This window comes from Macaca mulatta, chromosome 7, assembly GCF_049350105.2.
Source record: "Macaca mulatta isolate MMU2019108-1 chromosome 7, T2T-MMU8v2.0, whole genome shotgun sequence".
NCBI lineage: Eukaryota > Metazoa > Chordata > Mammalia > Primates > Cercopithecidae > Macaca > Macaca mulatta.
Window position 1 is genome coordinate 103,928,743 of NC_133412.1, and position 10,941 is coordinate 103,939,683.

The 10,941-nt window shown below is 37.5% G+C and overlaps 1 pseudogene; it reads left to right on the forward strand.

Moving 5' to 3' along the window:
- The first annotated feature begins 3,911 nt into the window (after positions 1 to 3,911).
- LOC717051 (large ribosomal subunit protein eL27 pseudogene) lies at positions 3,912 to 4,311 on the forward strand (annotated as a pseudogene).
- Positions 4,312 to 10,941: the final 6,630 nt, after the last annotated feature.

A 10,941-nucleotide genomic window follows, 5' to 3' on the forward strand; every position in this document is an offset into this window, starting at 1 on the left:
TACTTCTTCTGGGAATCCTTCTCCTACTTACCTTGTTAGGTCAAATCCCCCTATTATTTGCCTTCATAGTACTGTGTTATTCTTATGAGTACTAAACACTGTAGCAATTTACACTCTAATTTTTTTAGTGTCTGTCTCTAACAGTAGACTGTGAGTTCCTAGAGTATACACTAAAAGCCTTGATTAATATTTATAGAATATATGAAATGTCCTCCCAAAAATGATTTTATAGATTGTTTTCAACAAATTTTCCTAATGGTCAATAAGTATTTGTTGAAAGAATTAATGAATCTCTTTATGCCCCCACTGTTTTACCTTTAAAATAGGGGCTTTAAATATATAGAAAATAATTAAAAGTTTAAAATGGCATCTGTAGTAGTTTGGATGGGCTAAATAAACTACTCAATCAAATAGACACAAATATATTGTGGCTTGAATAAAACAAAAATTTTTGCCTTGTTTATATAATGGTTCAGAATGGGAGTTCAGGTCAGGTGGCAGCTTTTCTCCATGCATTGATTCAGGAACCCCAGTGCCTTTCATTCTGTGGCTTCCCCATGGTCTTCCTATCATCTGCATTTAGCCAATAGAAAAGAGTGCAGAGGAAGAATTCATATTCTCCAAGAAGCCCCCTTCCAGAAGTGGCACACATCACTTCTATTCATCAGGCAACTGACTATACTCTCATTACTCTGCAAGAATAAAAGAATGGATTTTGCAGACAACCAGTGGTCTCTGCTACTATCATCCAAATACAAGGTCTCTTATTATTTTAGTTTTGCTGAGTTTTTTGAACATGTAACAATTACAAATAGTAATAACATTCTGGGTTAAAATTAGGTCATACTGAATGGCAATTCAAAAACTTCTCTTACCATCTCCTATTAATGAGAGGCAATGGTACTCTAGTTTGGTTCCACAAAAATGTGGTTGTTAGGGGATGGAGAGTTTGAGGAGATATTGATCAAAGGACACAAAATTTCAATTAGGAGGAATAAGCTCAAGAGATCTACTGTGCACCTTGGTGACTATAGTTAATAACAATATACTGTATACTTGAAAATTGCTAAGAGAGTAGATTTGAAGTGTTCTCACCACCAAAAAAGGTAAGTACATTAAATAATGAGTATGTTAAATAGTATGATTTGACCATTCCACAATATATCAAAACATCATGTTGTACATCATAAATATATACAATTTTTACTTGTCAATTTTAAAAAATAGGCCAAGAGAGCTTGCTCACCCATTTCCACCATGTGAGGACACAGCAACAAGGCACCATCTGTGAACCAGGAAATGGGTCCTCGCCCGACATCACATCTGCTGGTGCCTCGATCTTCGACTTCCCAGTCTCCAGAACTGTGAGAAATAAATTTCTGTTGTTCCTAAGGTTTTTTTAAAAATGTAGTTGTGGCAGTTAAGTCTTTTCTCATTCTCTGTTGTGTAAAATATGAAAAGAAAAAGGAAACATACCTGGAATACTATTTATTCACAGGTAATTCACATAATCTCTTTTAATGACAGTTTAAAAGTTATGGGGGCTAAAAGCTGGTTTACTCTCCCAAGATAATCAGTATATAATATATCTAATATATAATAATTATATTATATCTATTATATATAGATAGTATATATATGATAATTAATTATATAATTATTATATTATATCTATTATATACATAATATAAGTTATATATTATATATAATTATATATGTTCAGCATGTATAATATATAATATATATTCAGCAGGTATAATATATATCATATACAATATATATTCAGCACATATAATATATATGCTGAATATTATCTGTTTGCCTCTCCAGATCTACTCTCCACCCTTTTCTGTGCCTCAGGAGGCTGACCGTATGGACTGAATCAACTGACTCTCTTAGCCTCTGGCTTCCCACTGGGTTTAGCCAACGTAAAGCACAAGCAGGGGATCAAAGCAGATAAGGTGTCACTGGCCAGTAGCTCAGCCAAAGTCTGCAACTTCTATTAGGAAGTCCTCTCCCCATAATTTTCTCTCTTCAAGTGCCAGTAATTGTTTCTTCCCCTTCCCCTTTCCCTTTAGGATCAGCAGTGACGTCTCCCTGCTGGCCTGCCCCAGGGTACTGTAATATCTCTTGTGATTTCTCTGAATTCTATCTACACCTTTGCAAATAGTTTCTTTATCAAACTGTCCTTAAATTATCCATCAATGTCTTGCTTTTCTGAAAGCTTATAACTACAATCACCTAATGGCCTACGAGGTACTCTATGGATATCCCGTTGGACAAAACTGTCATCAATAAGGATGTCTTCAGAGACCCTGCTCTTAAACACAGGGCTGGATGAGAGGCCAAGGTCAAGTTCCAAGAAAGGTACAAGACAGGCAAGAACAAGTGGTTCTTCTAGGACCTAGATTTTACAAAGCGATTCCACAGTGTCCTAGTTCTAATATTTAAACCTACATTAGAAAATGTTTAAAAGAAAAAGCTTCACCTATTAAAAATCTTTGGGAACACTGAATGAAAAAAAACTATTTATATATTGTATACTACATTTCCCAGGCGTTTTTGTTCACAGACTTTTCCCTTTTTTAAAAAAAGCACATAGGAACTAGTGTTCCACAGAATATAATTGAGAAAATTCTGATTTATATCAACAGATAGAAGAGAAGAAAGATAAATGTAACACTACACAATTTCTAGGAAAGCTCATATTGTTTTTATTTTTGCTGTAAAGCACAGCCAACCACTCATTTGAAGATAGCATGGTTCACACAGCGCTGTCCTCCCACATACATGTACATACCCCTGCACCTGGCTTCGGTCCGCTGCTAAGACCCCAGGACCCCTCTCTCTGACCTCAAAGTCATCATCCAGGTCACCAGAGATAGCTCACCGCAGAAATCTGTGACCATAGACATGTAGCCTTGAACTACAGCTTACACGAGCCCCACTGGACAAAGGAAACCCAACTGAAGACAAATTACCAGAGAGAAAGCATGGAAGCTACCAAATTGTTGGAACCATTTCATTTCATGGGCTATATCTATATTCTATCTACACCTTTGAAAACTATTTCTTTACCAAACTCTTCTTAAATTTCCTCCTTTTGTGAAAGTTTATAACTACAAGCACCTAATTTCCACAAGGTACTCTGTGGATATTACACAGAAAGTACTAATTTTTTCTTTCTTTTTGTTATTTTAAAGACAAGGTCTCACTTGTTGCCTAGGCTGAGGTGCAGTGGCTATTTATAGGCATGATTATAGAATACTACAGGCTCTAACTTCTGGGCTTAAGTGATCCTGTCACCTCAGCCTCCCAAGTAGCTGGACGACAGGCACATGCCACTGCACCCACTTTGTACTAATTTTCAAATTGAAGATTTCAGAAACACTGAACTTGGAAAGACCCTGAGAGATGACTTTTTTCATTTTCAATCAGTGCTGAGTCATCTCAGATACTCAATCATCTGTTTTTTAAAAAATGTAAACCTCCAAGCAGATCATGATCCCTTTCCTCTTCTTTGCGTTTTCTGTTTGTATCCTTAATAGCACCTACCACATTGATTAGTAATTGTTAGTTTAATGTTCTGTCTCTTCAAACATAATGCAAGCTCTTTCCAGGAAGAAAATGAATCATTGTTGTTAAAGCCTTAACACTTGACCCAGTATGTATTTAATAAACATTTTTGAACAAATGAAAAACCTTGGCGAAATGAATAAATATTTCCTTGGTAAGTTCTTTCACTATCAATCGTATCACAAAATTTTTCTTAATACCAACTTAAATGCCATTTTGTGTATAGAAAAATCCCTAAAAGATCCTAGAGGTTATCCACTCTGGGCAGAAGTGCATTTAAAAACTAAAGCTTTTCCTTCTTTCATTTCTGCTGTAGGCCCCAGTGGTTACTGTCGAAATGGGCAAGTTCATGAAACCTGGGAAAGTGGTGTTTGTCCTGGCTGGATACTACTCCAGACGCAAAGTTGTCACATTGATGATGCAACCTCAGACCGCCCCTACAGCCATGCCCTGGTGGCTGGAATTGACCACTATCCCTGCAAAGTAAGAGCTGCCATGGGCAAGAAGATCACCAAGAGGTCAAAGATCAAGTCTTTTGTGAAAGTTTATAACTAGAGTCACCTAATGCCCACAAGGTACTCTGTAGATATCCTCTTGGACAAAACTGTCGTCAATAAGGATGTCTTCAGACATGCTGCTCTTAAACGCAAGGCTGGACAAGAGGCCAAGGTCAAGTTTGAAAAGAGGTACAAGACAGGCAAGAACAAGTGGTTCTTCCAGAAGCTGCAGTTTTAGATGTTTTGTTTTAGTCATTAAAAATTAAAAAGAAAAAAAAACTAAAGTTTTCTTCGGTTTTGTTCATTGTATTTCTTTTAATCTTCAGAGAAGAAAATATATACAACCATCCTTGCAGATGTATTTCAATTTCACAAACATTTAGAATTAGAAAAATTCCTCATCCTAGCTACAGAGTCTCCATCCAAATATCTACATGGGCTTGACAAGCAAGGAAAATGCATAAAGGAGGGTATTTTGTCATAAGGCCTAAAACTAAGATCCAGTGTTCTGTGCTGCTTCGATAGCTGGTGGAATCAGAAGGGCCTTAAATGGCCTAACTGTAAGTTCCCCTGCAGCTCTGTTCCCAGAGATAAGATTCCCTAGCCAAATAACCCTCTGTATCAAGAGGACCAGGTGTAGTTCCTGCTTATCTCTGAGTAGTGAGTTTCCGTTCCCTATCAGACTGTGATATTATTCGAACAAGTGAATCACACCTTCCTGTTGGAACCAAGGGACACCTCACCCTTTAGATACTACAAAGCCTGGCTCCCAAAGCCCATCCTTGTTCACTGTGTTCCTGAGTGCAAATCCAGTGTGGTCCTGTGTAGCATACCATGTCCTCCTCCTCAGGCGGTGAGTATATGTGATGAATAAATTACTGTTGATCTTACCTGTCCAATGTTGGGTGTCAGGTGTTTGGCCATTTCCATAAACCTAGGTCAAGAATCCCTTCCTCATCGACAGAGTGACTGGGAGGCAATTAAAACAGGTACAGACCTGGTATGGGAAAAACGATTGCAGGGGAAAGAACTATAACAATACCTGGAGCTTGTGGCTTAGAGCTAGGAAGTGGGGGGGAACCATGGAGGTCTGGACAGGACAGACCCCAGTTTAAGTAAGCAGCTGCTGTTCAGCATTAGTCTATTGTAGACAGGCTAGTCACAACAATACACAATATTGCCAAATATTTCAAGAGACACTGGAAATCTGGATTTTATGTCAAAATTCTCACTTTTTAAAAGTTGGAAACTTCTTCCTTCCTTTCATTTTCCCTCTCCTTTTCCCACTCTCTCTCTCTCAGCCCAACCAAAACCCATCGGGGTGGTTTCGTGAGGTGCCAGTTTGTAACCTCTGTCCCAGAAGTTAAGCCTAGTCCCTAGAACACTACTCTGATCCCAACACTTAAATAACATTCTGCCATTATATCTTTGAATATCATATATACTAACATTGCTGATTCAAGTTAGATTTACTATACCCCTGAAATTTAAATCTCAGCCATACTTGTCTATAAGTCCCCATTATATATTAGGGCAGTCTTATTTTTCCTCCTAGCAACAATTCACTACACTGCATTTTGTTCTGACCACATTTCACACTCCCTTAATTACTAAGTCATTTTGAATTCTAATAATATCCTTCCAGGCACTTCCAATCACACTCAGCTTATGCTGTTCCTTCCATTATATCATTCCAAACATCAAAAAATATAAAGGAATCTAGCTTAAAAATAAGACCTCTAAAATACCCGCTGTTATGTTCCTCCCAAATTGACATGACACAAATAATAACTTTCTTAATTATTTCCAGGAAATGTAATAGTGCATTTTTTCTAAACTGTCACTTTTTAAAGACTGGTAAATATGAGTTTCAGAAGAATTAATATAATTGCTATGGGGAGAAACAACAGTACTCTTTAACCATGCCAAAACATTTTAATAAGTTTGATGAATTTAAAAGCATATTTAAGGCCAGGCGCAGTGACTCACACCTGTAATCCCAGCACTTTGGGAGGCCACAGCAGGAGGATTGCTTGAGCTCAGGAGTTCGAGACCAGCCTGGGCAACATGGCAGAAACTTCATGTCTACCAAAAATTCAAAAAATTATCTGGCCATGGTGGTACATGCCTGTGGTCCCAGCTATTCATTAGGCTGAGGTGGGAGGATCACTTGAGCCCAGGAGATGGAGGTTGCAGTGAGCCATGATCACACCACTGTACTCCACTCCACCCTGGGTAACACAGCAAGATCTTATCTCAAAAAAAAAAATTTTTAAGAATATTTAAAAGAAATAGTTTTAAAGCATATTCATTAATTTCTTCATTCGGCAAACTTCTATTGAGCACCTACTCTGTGCCAGTCACTGTTTGAGAAGCTGGGAATATATTCAAAACAGAATAAAATTCCCACCGTCATTGAGTTTGCTGTCCATAATATTAGGCAGAATATAAAATCAACTCTTCCTGTTAATTAAAGTTAGATAAAAATGGGTAAGCCAATAGACAAAATCAGAAGAGACTATGTTAAACTTAAAATAGTAGCTGGGTATGTCAAGGAGGTTATAGACTATTTCTTTCTTTATTCAATATAAAATGCATGAGTTCACAATGAAATGACATAAAAATTAAAGATAGACAATTCATCATTCACCTGTGAAGACTACTAATGTACTAACTCATTATTCTGAAAATTGATAAATAAGTAGAATAACCATATAATTTGTTGTCACAAATGGAACATTTTAAAGAGTGAAATTCAATTCAAAGTTCACACATTACATTTGGTTGATGTATCTCTTAATTTTCTTTTAACCTATAACTTCACAAACCATTAGTATAAATTAAATAAGTTTAATGTATAACTTTATGCCAGCATCATCTCTCACCTGGACTGCCACAACTGCCTCACTCTTGATTCCTAGAATTCATTTACCACTCTACATCAAGAGTCATTTTGTAAAAAGTACATATCAGAGGAATTAACTGGAGGATAATGGTGGTAACCTGAATTCAAATCTCTACACACATCCCCCCCAAAATAAATAAATAATAGCAACAGGAGTACAAATAAAACAAAAATGTTACACATGCCACCAAAATCACTATGAACCAGAGTATAGCAGGAATTTCAAATTACCTGAATGTAGATAAATGAAACTTGAAGCCCCACCAATGCAAGCCTGTGGGTGTACAGAACAGTGACACAGAAGTCCTAAGGCACTCTAACGAGAAAAGAAGACAGGTGAGGACTTAAAACATAAACAAAACTACCTGCAGAAAGGGAAAGCACAACATATGTGATAAAATACCACACACAGGTCCATGACTTAGTAGCTCATGGCACCCAATAGAGGGGAAGAGCTTGAAAGTGAGTAGAACAGAGGAGGCAGAAGAGGAAATACTACATCTGTGAGACAAAGAGATAAGTAAAGAGGGAGAACAGCCCCTTGGTGAGTGGCAGTAAAGGAAAATAAGGAAGTCAATGGCAAAAAATTAAAGATGCTGCAGAAAAAGAACAGAAACAAGACATGGCAAGACTCTCCCCACAACTACCACTACCACAATCACAATCTTACTTGGAAGAAAAATAATGTATTTTACTAAAATGAGAGAAGAGCATGCTCATGAATGAGAAACTCTGTCCAAAAAGATGCCTTGGAATAAAAATAAAATCAAACAAATTCCATACAAAGTTATCAGAAGGAAAAAAATACAGAACATATGTAATCAAAACTTTTCAGCCAGGCACAGTGGCTCATGCCTTTAATCCCAGTACTTAGGGAGGCCAAGGCCAGCAGATTACCTGAGGTCAGGAGTTCGAGACCAGCCTGGCCAACATGGTGAAACTCCACTGCTACTAAAAATACACAAATTAGCCAGGTGTTGTAGTGGGCACCTGTAATCCCAGCTACTTGGGAGGCTGAGGCAGGAGAATCACTTGAATCTGGGAGGCAGAGGCTGCAGTGAGCAAAGATCACACCACTGAACTCCAGCCTGGGTGACACAACAGGACTCAGTCTCAAAAAAGAAAACAAACAAACAAACAAACAAAACAAAAAAACAAAATGCTTCAACTGGTAAAAATTTCTCTAAAAATGCCAACCACAAAACACAATACACTCAAACTGATTTAAATAATGTCAAACAACATTTGGAGATATTAAAAAGTCTAGAATCATAAATTTAAAATAAATAACATAAATAAGCCCAGGAAAATGTATGAGATCTATGCAAGGGGAAAATGTAATGAGAGTAGATTGGACCAAAAAAGAAAATCCAAGAAAAAGACAAAATTATCTCAGAAAGGAGGAATAAATTGCAAGGTGCCCAAGGGAAAATATATTTGGATGAACATTTAATAATAATAAAAAACAAGAACAAAAATATAAGATAGGCCAGGCATTGTGACTCACGCCTGTAATTCCAGTATTCTAGGAGGTCAAGGCAGGAAGATCACTTGAGCTCAGGGGTTCAAGGCAAGCCTGGGCAAAGTAGTGAGACCCCATCTCTATAAAAAATTACCCGGGCATGGTGGCGTGTGCCTATAGTCCCACTTCCTTGGGAGGCTGAGGCAGAAGAGTCACTTGAGCCCAGGAGATTGAGGCTGCAGTGAGTGGTGATCATACCATTGCACTCCAGCCTGGGGGACAGAGTGAGACTCTGTCTCAAAAATCATAATAATAAGATAAAGAAAGAAGCAAAAAAGCATCAGAGAGCAGAAAGTGATCAAAATTGAAGACATGCAAAGAAGGCTCAACATATGTATAATTGGAAATCCTGACAAAGAAAAACAATACAATGGGGCAGAACTAATATTTAACACTATAAACCAAGAAAACTTTCTGGAAATAAAAGAAAAGCCTGTAATACTAGCACTTAGTAGGCCAAGGTGGGAGGATTGCTTGATGCCAAGAGTTCAAGACCAACCTGGTCAACATAGCGAGACTCCAACTCTATAAAAAATAAAAAGAAAATAAATAAAAAATACATTAAAATAAATAAAAATACATTTAAAATAAATAAAATAAAACAAATAAAAAGAAAATAAATAAAAAATACATTAAATATATATTTACCTGAAAATATTGACCTAAAATGATCAACTCTAAGATATATGTTAATACAACTATTAGAATTTAAAGGCTAAGAATATTCCTCAGAGCTTCTAGCAAAAAAAGATCAAATTGCTAACAGGCATAAGAAAATTAGATTGGCTTTAGTCTCCACAAAAGCAGCATTTAAAGCCAAGAGGCCAATATTTTCAAGAAACTCAAGGAAACAAATAATAAGCAAAGTATTTTATAGCAAAGTTCGTCTAGCATCAGGCTATATAAAAACAGTTTTGAACATGCAAGAGCTCAAGAAACACGGTACTCAAAAGTCCTTTTTGAAGTGTCTACTTAGGGAGGAGTTGACACACAATAGCCCACAGGTCAAATCTGGCCTGGCATCTGTTTTTGTACAGCCCACAAGCTAAGAATTTTTACATTTTTAAAGCAGTTTACAGTAAGAAAAAAAGGAGTGACAGAAGGAAAAGGAGAAGCAGCAGCAGCAGTAGTAGCAGCAAAGAGTGTATATATGGCCTGCAAGGCCTAAAACATTTACTCTCTGGCTCTTTACAGAAAAATTTTGCTGACTCCTGCCCTAGACTAAGATAAGTTTTATCCACACAAGAGATGACTGGGGAAACATCAGTAAACAGACATGGTAAGCACTTACTATACTAATTGTAGAACCAAGAATAAAAGAAAAGTAGGGACAGGGTTGAAAGAATAGTATGTGAGCAGTATACATTGTGACAAAATAGAAAGAATGCAACCAGCAGGGGGAAAAAGAGAGGAATGGGGGTAGTAGAGTAAGATAATTGAGTGTTATAAAAATGATAGTTAGGAGCCCAAGGATATCATTTAAAACTTACAAGCCCGCTAGTAAAAAAAAAAAAAAAAAAAAAAAAAAATTCAGCCAAAAAAGGAGGAATTTAACCTATTAAAAGGATAAATACAAAGATAACCACAAGAATAACAATACTAATTTCCCTAAATGCCTCTCTCTACAAGAGGGGCACAGTAAATATAATTACATCTAGTAATTATAACACAAAATAATATAAGAAAGTTGAGAACAAACATATCAGTCATCAATAATATTAGTGGGCTTAACTTGCCCATTAAAAGAAAAAGAATTTCAAATTGGCTCATAAATCAAAACTGAACTTTGGGGGCCAGGTGCGGTGGCTCATGTCTGTAATCCCAGCACTTTGGGAGGCCGAGGCAGGTGAATCACCTGAGATCAGGAGTTTAAGATCAGTCTGGCCAACAAGGTGAAACCCCATCTCTACTAAAAATACAAAAAAATTAGCTGGGTGTGGTGGCATGTGCCTGTAGTTCCAGCTACTTGGGAGACTGAGACAGGAGAATCACTTGAACCTGGGAGGTGGAGGTTGCAGTTAGCCAAGATCGTGCCACTGCACTCCAGCCTGGGCAACAGAGTGAGACTCCATCTCAAATCAAACAAAAACAACAACAACAAAAAACTGAACTCTGTGCTTTTTACAAGAGACACTCCTAAACCATGGTAAAAAGGCTACAAATGAAGGCATAGTCAAAAATATACTAAGCAGACCGGGTGCAGTGGCTCACGACTGTAATCCCAGCACTTTGGGAGGTCAAGGCGGGTGGATCACCAGGTCAAGAGATTGAGACCATCCTGGCCAACATGGTGAAACTCTGTCTCTACTAAAAATACAAAAATTAGGTGGGTGTGGTGGCACGTGCTTGTACACCTAGCTACTCGGAAGGCTGAGGCAGGAGAATCGCTTGAACCCAGGAGGCAGAGTTTGCAGTGAACCGAGATCGTGCCACTGCACTCC